We start from the raw sequence: 13,370 nt of genomic DNA on the forward strand, positions 1-13,370 counted from the left end.
CTGTATTATTATTATTGAGAGACAAGCTCACTGTTCCTCAGACTGGTACAGAAGATCACACTGTATTATTATTATTGACAGATAAACTCACTGTTCGTCAGGCTGGGACAGTAGATCACACTGTATTATGATTATTGAGAGTCTGGCTCACTGTTCCCCAAGCTGGGACAGGAGGTCACACACTGTATTATTATTGTTGAGAGACAGGCTCGATGTCTGTTTCTCAGGCTAGTACAGGAGATCATGCACTGTATTATTATTATTGAGATACAGGCTCACTGTCTGTTCCTCATGCTGGGACAGTAGACCACACTGTATTATAATTATTGAGAGTCTGGCTCACTGTTCCTCAGGCTGGGACAGGAGGTCACACACTGTATTATTTTTATTGAGAGACAGGCTCACTCTCTGTTCCTCAGGCAGGGACAGGAAGTCACACACTGCATTATTATTATTGAGAGACGGGCTCACTGTCTGTTCCTCCGGCTGGGACTGGAGATCACGCACTAATCTATTATTATTGAGAGACATGCTCGTTGTTTGTTCCTCAGACTGGTACAGGACATTCCACACTAGGTTATTATCATTGAGAGACAGGATCACTGTCTGTTCCTCAGGCTAAGACTGGAGATCACACACTGGATTATTATTATTGAGAGATAGGTTTACTGTCTGTTCCCCATGCTGGGACAGGAGATCATACTGTATTATTATTATTGAGAGACAGGCTCACTGTCTGTTCCTCAGGCAGGGACAGGAAGTCACACACTGGATTATTATTATTGAGAGACAGGCTCACTGTTCCTCAGGCTGGTACAGGAGATCACAATGTATTATTATTACTGAGAGTCTGGCTCACTGTTCCCCAGGCTGGGACAGGAGGTCATACAATTTATTATTATTATTGAGAGATAGGCTCACTGTCTGTTCCTCAGGCTGGGACAGGAAGTCACACAATGTATTATTATTATTGAGAGACAGGCTCACTGTTCCTCAGGCTGGGACAGGAGATCACACTGTATTATTATTATTAAGAGACAAGCTCACTGTTCCTCAGACTGGTACAGAAGATCACACTGTATTATTATTATTGACAGATAAACTCACTGTTCGTCAGGCTGGGACAGTAGATCACACTGTATTATGATTATTGAGAGTCTGGCTCACTGTTCCCCAAGCTGGGACAGGAGGTCACACACTGTATTATTATTGTTGAGAGACAGGCTCGATGTCTGTTTCTCAGGCTAGTACAGGAGATCATGCACTGTATTATTATTATTGAGATACAGGCTCACTGTCTGTTCCTCATGCTGGGACAGTAGACCACACTGTATTATAATTATTGAGAGTCTGGCTCACTGTTCCTCAGGCTGGGACAGGAGGTCACACACTGTATTATTTTTATTGAGAGACAGGCTCACTCTCTGTTCCTCAGGCAGGGACAGGAAGTCACACACTGCATTATTATTATTGAGAGACGGGCTCACTGTCTGTTCCTCCGGCTGGGACTGGAGATCACGCACTAATCTATTATTATTGAGAGACATGCTCGTTGTTTGTTCCTCAGACTGGGACAGGACATTCCACACTAGGTTATTATCATTGAGAGACAGGATCACTGTCTGTTCCTCAGGCTAAGACTGGAGATCACACACTGGATTATTATTATTGAGAGATAGGTTTACTGTCTGTTCCCCATGCTGGGACAGGAGATCATACTGTATTATTATTATTGAGAGACAGGCTCACTGTCTGTTCCTCAGGCAGGGACAGGAAGTCACACACTGGATTATTATTATTGAGAGACAGGCTCACTGTTCCTCAGGCTGGTACAGGAGATCACAATTTATTATTATTACTGAGAGTCTGGCTCACTGTTCCCCAGGCTGGGACAGGAGGTCATACAATTTATTATTATTATTGAGAGATAGGCTCACTGTCTGTTCCTCAGGCTGGGACAGGAAGTCACACAATGTATTATTATTATTGAGAGACAGGCTCACTGTTCCTCAGGCTGGGACAGGAGATCACACTGTATTATTATTATTAAGAGACAAGCTCACTGTTCCTCAGACTGGTACAGAAGATCACACTGTATTATTATTATTGACAGATAAACTCACTGTTCGTCAGGCTGGGACAGTAGATCACACTGAATTATTATTATTAAGAGACAAGCTCACTGTTCCTCAGGCTTGGACAGGAGATGACACACTGTATTATTAGCATTGAGATACAGGCTCGCTGTTCCCTAGGCTGGGACAGGCAGGTCACACACTGTATTATTATTATTGAGAGACAGGCTCACTGTCGGTTTCTCAGGCTGGGACAGGAAGTCACACACTGTATTATTATTATTATTATTGAGAGACAGGTTCACTGTCTCTTCCTCAGGCTGGGACAGGAGGCCATACTGTATTATTATTATTCAGAGACAAGCTCACTGTTCCTCAGCCTGGGACAGGAGATCACACTGTATTATTATTATTGAGAGACAAGCTTACTGTTCCTTAGGCTGGGACAGGAGATGACACACTGCATTATTATTATTGAGAGACAGGCTCAGTGTTCCTCAGGTTGGAACAGGAGGTCACACACTGTATTATTATTATTGAGAGACAGGCTCACTGTTCGTCAGGCAGAGACAGGAGGTAACACACTGTATTATTATTGAGAGACATGCTCACTGTTTGTTCCTCAGACTGGGACAGGACATTCCACACAAGGTTATTATTATTAAGAGACAGGTTCACTGTCTTTTCCTCAGGCTAAGACAGGAGATCACAGACTGTATTATTATTATTGAGAGACAGGCTCGCTGTTCCTCAGGCTGGGACAGGAGATGACATACTGTATTATTATTATTGAGAGACAGGCTCGCTGTTCCTCAGGCTGGGACAGGAGGTCACACACTTTATTATTATGATTGAGAGACAGGCTCACTGTCTGTTACTCAGGCTGGGACAGGAAGTCACACACTGAATTATTATTATTATTGAGAGACAGGTTCACTGTCTGTTCCTCAGGCTGGGACAGGAGATCATACTATATTATTATTATTGCGAGTATGGCTCACTGTTCCTCAGGCTGGGACAGGAGATCACACTATATTATTATTTTTGACAGATAAACTCACTGTTCCTCAAGCTGCGACAGTAGATCACACTGTATTATTATTGTTGAGAGTCTGGCTTACTGTTCCCCAAGCTGGGACAGGAGGTCACACACTGTATTATTATTATTGAGAGACAGGCTCGCTGTCTGTTCCTCAGGCTAGTACAAGAGATCACGCACTGTATTATTATTATTGAGATACAGGCTCACTGTTTGTTCCTCAGGCTGGGAAAGTAGATCACACTGTATTATTATTATTGAGAGTATGGCTCACTGTTCCTCAGGCTGGGACAAGAAGTCACACACTGTATTATTATTATTGAGAGACAGGCTCAATGTCTATTCCTCTGGCTGGGACTGGAGATCTCACACTATTCTATTATTATTGATAGACATGCTCATTGTTTGTTCCTCAGACTGGGACAGGTTCCTCAGACTGGGACAGGCTCACTGTCTGTTCCTCCGGCTGGGACAGGAGGTCACACACTGTATTATTATTATTGAGAGACAGGTTCACTGTCTGTTCTTCAGGCTGGGACAGGAGACACACACTGTATTATTATTATTGAGAGATAGGCTCACTGTCTCTTCTTTTGGGCTGGGACTGGAGGTCACACACTGTATTATTATTATTGAAAGACAAGCTCACTGTTCCTCAGACTGGTACAGAAGATCACACTGTATTATTATTATTGACTGATAAACTCACTGTTCGTCAGGCTGGGACAGTAGATCACACTGTATTATGATTATTGAGAGTCTGGCTCACTGTTCCCCAAGCTGGGACAGGAGGTCACACACTGTATTATTATTATTGAGAGTCTGGCTCACTGTTCCCCAGGCAGGGACAGGAAATCACACACTGTATTATTATTATTGAGAGACAGGCTCGCTGTCTGTTCCTCAGGCTAGTACAAGAGATCACGCACTGTATTATTATTATTGAGATACAGGCTCACTGTCTGTTCCTCAGGCTGGGACAGTAGATCACACTGTATTATAATTATTGAGAGTCTGACTCACTGTTTCCCAGGCTGGGACAGGAGATCACACACTGTATTATTATTATTGAGAGTCTGGCTCACTGTTCCCCAGGCTGGGACAGGAAATCACACACTGTATTATTATTATTTAGAGACAGGCTCACTGTCTGTTCCTCAGGCTGGGGCAGGATATCACACACTGTATTATTAGTATTGAGAGACAGGCTCACTGTTCCTCTGGCTGGGACTGGAGATCACACACTGTTCTTTTATTATTGAGAGACATGCTCACTGTTTGTTCCTCAGACTGGGACAGGACATCCCACACTGGAATATTATTATTGAGACACAGGATCACTCTCTGTTCCCCAGGCTGGGACAGGAGGTCACACACTGTATTATTATTATTGAGAGACAGCCTCACTGTCAGTTCCTCAGGCTGGGACAGATCACACACTGTATTATTATTATCGAGAGACCTGCTCTTTCCTGATTGTTCCTTAGGCTGGGACAGCAGATCATAATCTGCTTTATTATTATTGAGAGACTGGCTCACTCCTGTGTATTCCTCAGGATGGGACAGGAGATCACACACTGCATTATTATTACTGAGAGACGGGCTCACTGTCTGTTCCTCAGGCTGGGATAGGAAGTCACACACTGTATTATTATTATTGAGAGACAGGTTCACTGTCTGTTCGTCTGGATGGGACTGGAGATCACACAATGTTATTTTATTATTGAGAATCATGCTCACTGTTTGTTCTTCAGAATGGGACAGGACATCCCACACTGGATTATTATTATTGAGAGACAGGTTTACTGTCTGTTCCTCAGGCTGGGACAGGAGACACACACTGTATTATTATTATTGAGAGATAGGCTCACTGTCTCTTCTTTTGGGCTGGGACAGGAGGTCTCACACTGTATTATTATGATTGAGAGACAGGGTCAATGTCTGTTCCTCAGGCTGGGAGAGGAGATCACACTGTATTATTATTATTGAGAGTCTGGCTCACTGTTCCCCAGGCTGGGACAGAAGGTCACACACTGTATTATTATTATTGAGAGGCAGGCTCACTGTCTATTCCTCAGGCTGGGACAGGAAGTCACACACTGTATTATTATGATTGACAGACAGGCTCACTGTCTGTTCCTCAGGCTGGGACAGGAGATCACACACTGTATTATTATTATCGAGAGACCTGCTCTTTCCTGATTGTTCCTTAGGCTGGGACAGCAGATCATAATCTGCTTTATTATTACTCAGAGACTGGCTCACTCCTGTCTGTTCCTCAGGCTGGGACAGGAGATCACACACTGTATTATTATTGTAACGCAACGGGGGCTCAGGCGGGCGCCCTTGCCGCATCAGGTCGGCCCCACACCGTCCGGGGCTCGAACCCGGGACTTCCGCGTCTCTCTGCAGCGACCCAGCCCCGTGAGCTAAAGAGAGATCTCTCTACAGCCCAGTAGCTGTAGTCCTGCTATCACAGGGAAGGGCGGTGACGTCACCTGCTCTGGTACGCCGGCTCTTACACAGTACCTGTCGGCCGTAAGCGTTACACTCTCCCCCGCTTAAATCGCCGTCCCCGGCGAAGGGCTATCCCACCCCGCTTCTGACACCAATGTAACGCAACGGGGGCTCAGGCGGGCGCCCTTGCCGCATCTGGTCGGCCCCACACCGTCCGGGGCTCGAACCCGGGACTTCCGCGTCTCTCTGCAGCGACCTAGCCCCGTGAGCTAAAGAGAGATCTCTATCCAGCCCAGTAGCTGTAGTCCTGCTATCATAGGGAAGGGCGGTGACGTCACCTGCTCTGGTACGCCGGCTCTTACACAGTACCTGACGGCCGTAAGCGTTACACTCTCCCCCGCTTAAATCGCCGTCCCCGGCGAAGGGCTATCCCACCCCGCTTCTGACACCAATGTAACGCAACGGGGGCTCAGGCGGGCGCCCTTGCCGCATCAGGTCGGCCCCACACCGTCCGGGGCTCGAACCCGGGACTTCCGCGTCTCTCTGCAGCGACCCAGCACCGTGAGCTAAAGAGAGATCTCTATCCAGCCCAGTAGCTGTAGTCCTGCTATCATAGGGAAGGGCGGTGACGTCACCTGCTCTGGTACGCCGGCTCTTACACAGTACCTGACGGCCGTAAGCGTTACACTCTCCCCCGCTTAAATCGCCGTCCCCGGCGAAGGGCTATCCCATCCCACTTCTGACACCAATGTAACGCAACGGGGGCTCAGGCGGGCGCCCTTGCCGCATCAGGTCGGCCCCACACCGTCCGGGGCTCGAACCCGGGACTTCCGCGTCTCTCTGCAGCGACCCAGCCCCGTGAGCTAAAGAGAGATCTCTCTACAGCCCAGTAGCTGTAGTCCTGCTATCACAGGGAAGGGCGGTGACGTCACCTGCTCTGGTACGCCGGCTCTTACACAGTACCTGTCGGCCGTAAGCGTTACATTATTATTGAGAGACGGGCTGACTGTCTGTTCCTCAGGCTGGGACAGTGGATCACACACTATATTATTATTACTGAGAGACAGGCTCACTTTCAATTCCCTAGACTGGGACAGAAGATCACACACTGTATTATTACTGAGAGACAGGTTCACTGTCTGTTCCTTATGATGGGACAGGAGATCACGTTCTGTATTATCATTATTGAGAGACAGGTTCACTGTCTGTTCCTCAGGCTGGGACAGGAGATCACACACTGTATTATTATTATTGAGAGACAGGCTCACTGTTCCTCAGGCTGGGACAGGAGATCACACTGTATTATTATTATTATTGAGAGACTAGCTCACTGTTCCTCAGGCTGGGACAGGAGATCACACTGTATTATTATTATTGACAGATAAACTCACTGTTCCTCAGGCTGGGACAGTAGATCACATTGTATTATTATCATTGAGAGTCTAGTTCTCTGTTCCCCAAACTGGGACAGGAGGTCACACACTGTATTATTATTATTGAGAGACAGGCTCACTGTTCCTCAGGCTGGGACAGGAGATCACAATGTATTATTATTATTGAGAGACAAGCTCACTGTTCCTCAGGCTGTGACAGTAGATCACACTGTATTATTATTATTGAGAGTCTAGTTCACTGTTCCCTAAGCTGGGACAGGAGGTCGCACACTGTATTATTATTATTGAGAAACAGGCTCACTGTGTGTTCCTCAAGCTGGGACAGTAGATCACACTGTATTATAATTATTGAGTGGCTGACTCACAGTTTCCCAGGCTGGGATAGGAGATCACACACTGTATTATTAGTATTATTGAGAGACAGGCTTGCTGTCTGCTCCTCAGGCTGGGACAGGAGATCACACACTGTTGTAGTGTGCTCTCACAAAGCACCAGTTCTGTAGGGGTTTGGGCATTTACTGGGACAATTATTAATTGTGGCAGTAAATCACAAAATTGATTATTTTAATGGTCTTAGAATCTAACCATGCGATATAACTCAAACAACGCACACACAGGTACTAATATACGAGGCTGCATTTATTATTATATAGAATATGCATGTAAACCTAACAGATCTTATCGTAAGGGTTATCAGAATACAAAAGATATAAATTCATTCAGTTACAAAAAGTTACACATATCAAGAGGACATAAGTTCGGTATATCATTCATTTAGACCGTATCGTAATTGAACTTGTTTACAACTTCTACATTAGATACTCAAAACAAGTACATAACCTTTGGAATTAAATTGATATCAACTGGTTGGGATAACAATTGAATTCTCGAGCACTAATGCTGTGAAGTTGAATACTAACTGCCGGGGGACCCCATTTTCCACTGTTTCCGTAGTGTAGCGGCTATCACGTTCGCCTAATACGCGAAAAGTCCCCGGTTCGAGACCGGGCGGAAACAGCCTCTTGTTGCACGCTCCTGTACTTCACAGAGGTCTTGAGCGACCGGTCATTTGTTCCCAATGTATTTCCGGTGCCTTCATGCACTCTTGTACCAAACGCACGTTCCTTCTGTACGCGGAGCCGATCATTTGCAATTGGGCTGTGCCGACAGACCAGGACGAGCTCTGTCGGCTCAAAAGCAGCGCAGGACCTGCAAGAACAACAGAAAGATTAGCATCCAGTGAGCCCAAGATCTCATCAAGAATCGGCTCCAGCAACAGGGCTGGGCGCATTGTTCCATTCTCCGACCACTCTCGGTGTAAACAAGTCCCTCCTGGTCTCTGCTTGAAATGCACTTTCCTGCGTTTGCTTTGGTGTAACTGGCTTCCCCTGCATGGGCGAATGTGAAGAAGATCCTTAGTAAGTCGTTGAAGAAAACCGAGAAGAGGTCGGAGTGGCCTCTGTCGTTCATCAACGATCCAGTCAGGCAGTACTCCTCTGTAAAGCGCCGTTCGTTCACATCGATTGGCTTTCTTTTGCCTTCATTCGCGCAAGTAGTAAAAGTAGACGCCCCTATTCTGCCGTGACCCGGATTCGAACCGGGGTTGTTGCGGCCACAACGCAAAGTACTGACCACTATACGATCACGGCGAGTTACCGATACACACATGGTAGGGCGGAAAAGGCTGTGCTCTCTTCGTGTGACCTAATTCGGAAAAGTCCTGACGTTGCATTTCAACTGAGCCCCAGTATACATCGACCCTTCGACACTCTGAGTGACAACTCTCTTGCGTGTTTTCTCATATTTATGTAGTTTGCTTGCATGATGCCCGGAACAGCGGGGTTGTGTGCTCCCATATGGTCTAGCGGTTAGGATTCCTGGTTTTCACCCAGGCGGCCCGGGTTTGACTCCCGGTATGGGAACGTGTCAGTTTTGCCTCCTGCTTTCCAAAAGATCAGCACCGTGTACGAAGGAGCCGCATTAAAACCACTCGAACGTGCAAAACGCGCGAGAAGAGGGGGCGCTTGTTTCCAACCGAAGACTTCTCGCGTGTGAGACGAGCTGATCATCGCTGCAGGAGGTGGGAGGGTTACTCTGGTAGACAGGGCTGACCTTCGGCAATAGGATTTATACTCTCCAAGATGATATTTGCACTTTCTGGAGAGGCGATTTTCTCCACTTCAGTAGCCCGATTTCGTCGATTGCGTGGAGAGGGCTGTAGAATGTGGCGCCGCTTTTCCTGCTCCGTCCATGACAGGCGTGCTGGTCTCTGGAGAGAGAGCACGGTCCATCAGCGCACTCCAATAAAGGCACTGGAAGCAGCTGAATCGCATTGGCGAAGCTCAGCACTGGGCCGCTGGGAAGGGTTTGCTACCGTTTCCGTAGTGTAGTGGTTATCACGTTTGCCTCCCACGCGAAAAGTCCCTGGTTCGAAACTGGGCGGAAACAGACCGGCTTCTTTTGTCGCCACGCACAAAAGGGGATTGGGGATTCGCCTAGCGCTGTGATCGCACAGACCCACTCACCTCTTAGTGTGGCGGGATCTGCACAGTGCATGTCGCAGCGCATCCTGCTTTCACTCCAATGCGCGTCCTGATGTACCCCAGTCTCCCGCGTGACAGGTGGGGATAATCACCACTATACTAACGAGGAAGACATCACACCCTTCGACCCCCGGCATCGTGTCCCGACCCACCGTGCTGGAAGCCGACGCGTGCTGTGATTCCTTTACGGAGCAGAAATGACAACCGAGGAGCCGAGAGATCATTTCAGCATTTCGCGTCTGAACAGAAAACACAAACGACCAACTCGGAATGACTTGCCTTTGACGCTTATCAAAGCGTTCTTTGTGCATCGAACAGACCCACTCACCTCTTAGTGTGGCGGGATCTGCACAGTGCATGTCGCAGCGCTTCCTGCTTTCACTTCAATGTGCTTTCTGATGTCGAGTCGTGTGCCGTGCGGAGGCTCTGAAAGCGAGAGCAATGAAAAGGTGCACGACGCTGTGAAAGAAAACAGAGAAGTGAAAGGCAGTCCTTTCTCTAAGGAGGTAAAAGAAAAGCTTTCGACTCCCCGTCGGGGAATCGAACCCCGGTCTCCCGCGTGACAGGCGGGGAGACTTGCCACTATACTAACGAGGAAGACATCACACCCTTCGATCCCCGGCATCGTGTCCCGACCCAGCGTGCTGGAAGGCGACGCGTGCTGTGATTCCTTTACGGAGCAGAAATGACAACCGAGGAGCCGAGAGATCATTTCAGCATTTCGCGTCTGAACGGAAAACACAAACGACCAACTCGGAATGACTTGCTTTTGACGCTTTTCAAAGCGTTCTTTGTGCACGACGACTGCGCCGCCTAGCAGATACAAATGGGTTGTACAACTCTGAACTAGCAAATGGAAGAGGGCTAAGCCCCCTCTCTTCTAGCCCAGGTTCGATCTGTCTCCCAGAATCACCAGGGCGCACGCACACACACACACCCGTGCCGTTGAAGTGCTCTGTTTCATTTCTAAGGGCAACTCAACATTCACTCCTACCCCGAGAACAGAAAAGACAGCGTCCGCAGCAACAACAGCTCAGGTCTCTGCACAGGAACTAAGCTGCCCCCATCTCCTCTGCTCTGCGGCTCCTGCGGAGTGGAGTCCTGCCTGGAGCCGTGTTTGCAGGCGGCGGCTCCCCGCGCTCTGTCTGTGCGTCGTGTCCAAGAGCTCCTGGGAGGAAGAGAGAGCCCTCCCACTCGGGGGCTTTTCCACGGTCTGTGTGAGGAGGGGCGGGTGTGTCCAGTAGCTTATCGAGCGGAAGCCTGGGGCGGCGGAGAGCTGTGATCGTGCAGACCTTGAGGTGTCACCTCTTTGTCTGCTTTCCCGCCCCCCCTCCGCCCAAGCTCTGCTCCAGAGTAGCCCGGCAACCCCTCACACCTGCACGTGTCACAACCTAAGGTGTGGTCATGAGACACCCATGGGGTGCTGTTCTGTTCTTGCTAATTGTTTCCTGCCCGTCGCAGGCAGGAGTCCATGCGAGGAAGATGCGCTGGACAGAGCTCAGAGGGCGCAGCTGGGTGGCTTTCCTTCTGAGTGACGTTCCTGCAACACTCTCCCGCTCCTCTTGGTGCGCTCATGCCGCTGGAGCAGGTGGCTGTGGGCTCTGTGCACTGCCGAAATAGCTCAGTTGGGAGAGCGTTAGACTGAAGATCTAAAGGTCCCTGGTTCGATCCCGCGTTTCGGCATTTTGTTTCATCGCGCCCTTTGTTCCTCTCTCCAGCGCCCCCTGCCTAAAGTGACGCTTCCCTTTCTCAGCCCGAAACGCAAGCGAGACACCAGCAGCGGTCCCTGCAGGTTTCCGTAGTGTAGCGGCTATCACGTTCGCCTAACACGCGAAAGGTCCCCGGTTCGAGACCGGGCGGAAACAGCCTCTTGTTGCACGCTCCTGTACTTCACAGAGGTCTTGAGCGACCGGTCATTTGTTCCCAATGTATTTCCGGTGCCTTCATGCACTCTTGTACCAAACGCACGTTCCTTCTGTACGCGGAGCCGATCATTTGCAATTGGGCTGTGCCGACAGACCAGGACGAGCTCTGTCGGCTCAAAAGCAGCGCAGGACCTGCAAGAACAACAGAAAGATTAGCATCCAGTGAGCCCAAGATCTCATCAAGAATCGGCTCCAGCAACAGGGCTGGGCGCATTGTTCCATTCTCCGACCACTCTCGGTGTAAACAAGTCCCTCCTGGTCTCTGCTTGAAATGCACTTTCCTGCGTTTGCTTTGGTGTAACTGGCTTCCCCTGCATGGGCGAATGTGAAGAAGATCCTTAGTAAGTCGTTGAAGAAAACCGAGAAGAGGTCGGAGTGGCCTCTGTCGTTCATCAACGATCCAGTCAGGCAGTACTCCTCTGTAAAGCGCCGTTCGTTCACATCGATTGGCTTTCTTTTGCCTTCATTCGCGCAAGTAGTAAAAGTAGACGCCCCTATTCTGCCGTGACCCGGATTCGAACCGGGGTTGTTGCGGCCACAACGCAAAGTACTGACCACTATACGATCACGGCGAGTTACCGATACACACATGGTAGGGCGGAAAAGGCTGTGCTCTCTTCGTGTGACCTAATTCGGAAAAGTCCTGACGTTGCATTTCAACTGAGCCCCAGTATACATCGACCCTTCGACACTCTGAGTGACAACTCTCTTGCGTGTTTTCTCATATTTATGTAGTTTGCTTGCATGATGCCCGGAACAGCGGGGTTGTGTGCTCCCATATGGTCTAGCGGTTAGGATTCCTGGTTTTCACCCAGGCGGCCCGGGTTTGACTCCCGGTATGGGAACGTGTCAGTTTTGCCTCCTGCTTTCCAAAAGATCAGCACCGTGTACGAAGGAGCCGCATTAAAACCACTCGAACGTGCAAAACGCGCGAGAAGAGGGGGCGCTTGTTTCCAACCGAAGACTTCTCGCGTGTGAGACGAGCTGATCATCGCTGCAGGAGGTGGGAGGGTTACTCTGGTAGACAGGGCTGACCTTCGGCAATAGGATTTATACTCTCCAAGATGATATTTGCACTTTCTGGAGAGGCGATTTTCTCCACTTCAGTAGCCCGATTTCGTCGATTGCGTGGAGAGGGCTGTAGAATGTGGCGCCGCTTTTCCTGCTCCGTCCATGACAGGCGTGCTGGTCTCTGGAGAGAGAGCACGGTCCATCAGCGCACTCCAATAAAGGCACTGGAAGCAGCTGAATCGCATTGGCGAAGCTCAGCACTGGGCCGCTGGGAAGGGTTTGCTACCGTTTCCGTAGTGTAGTGGTTATCACGTTTGCCTCCCACGCGAAAAGTCCCTGGTTCGAAACTGGGCGGAAACAGACCGGCTCCTTTTGTCGCCACGCACAAAAGGGGATTGGGGATTCGCCTACCGCTGTGATCGCACAGACCCACTCACCTCTTAGTGTGGCGGGATCTGCACAGTGCATGTCGCAGCGCATCCTGCTTTCACTCCAATGCGCGTCCTGATGTACCCCAGTCTCCCGCGTGACAGGTGGGGATAATCACCACTATACTAACGAGGAAGACATCGCTCTCTCCGACCCCCGGCATCGTGTCCCGACCCACCGTGCTGGAAGCCGACGCGTGCTGTGATTTCTTTACGGAGCAGAAATGACAACCGAGGAGCCGAGAGATCATTTCAGCATTTCGCGTCTGAACAGAAAACACAAACGACCAACTCGGAATGACTTGCCTTTGACGCTTATCAAAGCGTTCTTTGTGCATCGAACAGACCCATTCACCTCTTAGTGTGGCGGGATCTGCACAGTGCATGTCGCAGCGCTTCCTGCTTTCACTTCAATGTGCTTTCTGATGTCGAGTCGTGTGCCGTGCGGAGGCTCTGAAAGCGAGAGCAATGAAAAGGTGCACGACGCTGTGAAAGAAA

At 49.2% G+C, this 13,370-nt stretch overlaps 5 non-coding genes across 5 annotated transcripts; 3 read left to right on the forward strand and 2 right to left on the reverse strand.

The window, feature by feature from the left end:
• Positions 1 to 8,542: 8,542 nt before the first annotated feature.
• On the reverse strand, positions 8,543 to 8,614 carry trnah-gug (transfer RNA histidin (anticodon GUG)). The gene has a single exon. It is a non-coding gene; the product is annotated as a tRNA-His (tRNA).
• A 726-nt stretch (positions 8,615 to 9,340) lies between these two features.
• On the forward strand, positions 9,341 to 9,413 carry trnag-ccc (transfer RNA glycine (anticodon CCC)). Its single transcript has one exon. It is a non-coding gene; the product is annotated as a tRNA-Gly (tRNA).
• A 1,887-nt stretch (positions 9,414 to 11,300) lies between these two features.
• trnav-aac (transfer RNA valine (anticodon AAC)) lies at positions 11,301 to 11,373 on the forward strand. The gene has a single exon. It is a non-coding gene; the product is annotated as a tRNA-Val (tRNA).
• Positions 11,374 to 11,933: 560 nt separating this feature from the next.
• trnah-gug (transfer RNA histidin (anticodon GUG)) lies at positions 11,934 to 12,005 on the reverse strand. Its single transcript has one exon. It is a non-coding gene; the product is annotated as a tRNA-His (tRNA).
• A 726-nt stretch (positions 12,006 to 12,731) lies between these two features.
• On the forward strand, positions 12,732 to 12,804 carry trnag-ccc (transfer RNA glycine (anticodon CCC)). Its single transcript has one exon. It is a non-coding gene; the product is annotated as a tRNA-Gly (tRNA).
• Positions 12,805 to 13,370: the final 566 nt, after the last annotated feature.

This window comes from Atractosteus spatula, unplaced genomic scaffold, assembly GCF_055471065.1.
Source record: "Atractosteus spatula isolate fAtrSpa1 unplaced genomic scaffold, fAtrSpa1.hap1 Scaffold_30, whole genome shotgun sequence".
Lineage (NCBI taxonomy): Eukaryota > Metazoa > Chordata > Actinopteri > Semionotiformes > Lepisosteidae > Atractosteus > Atractosteus spatula.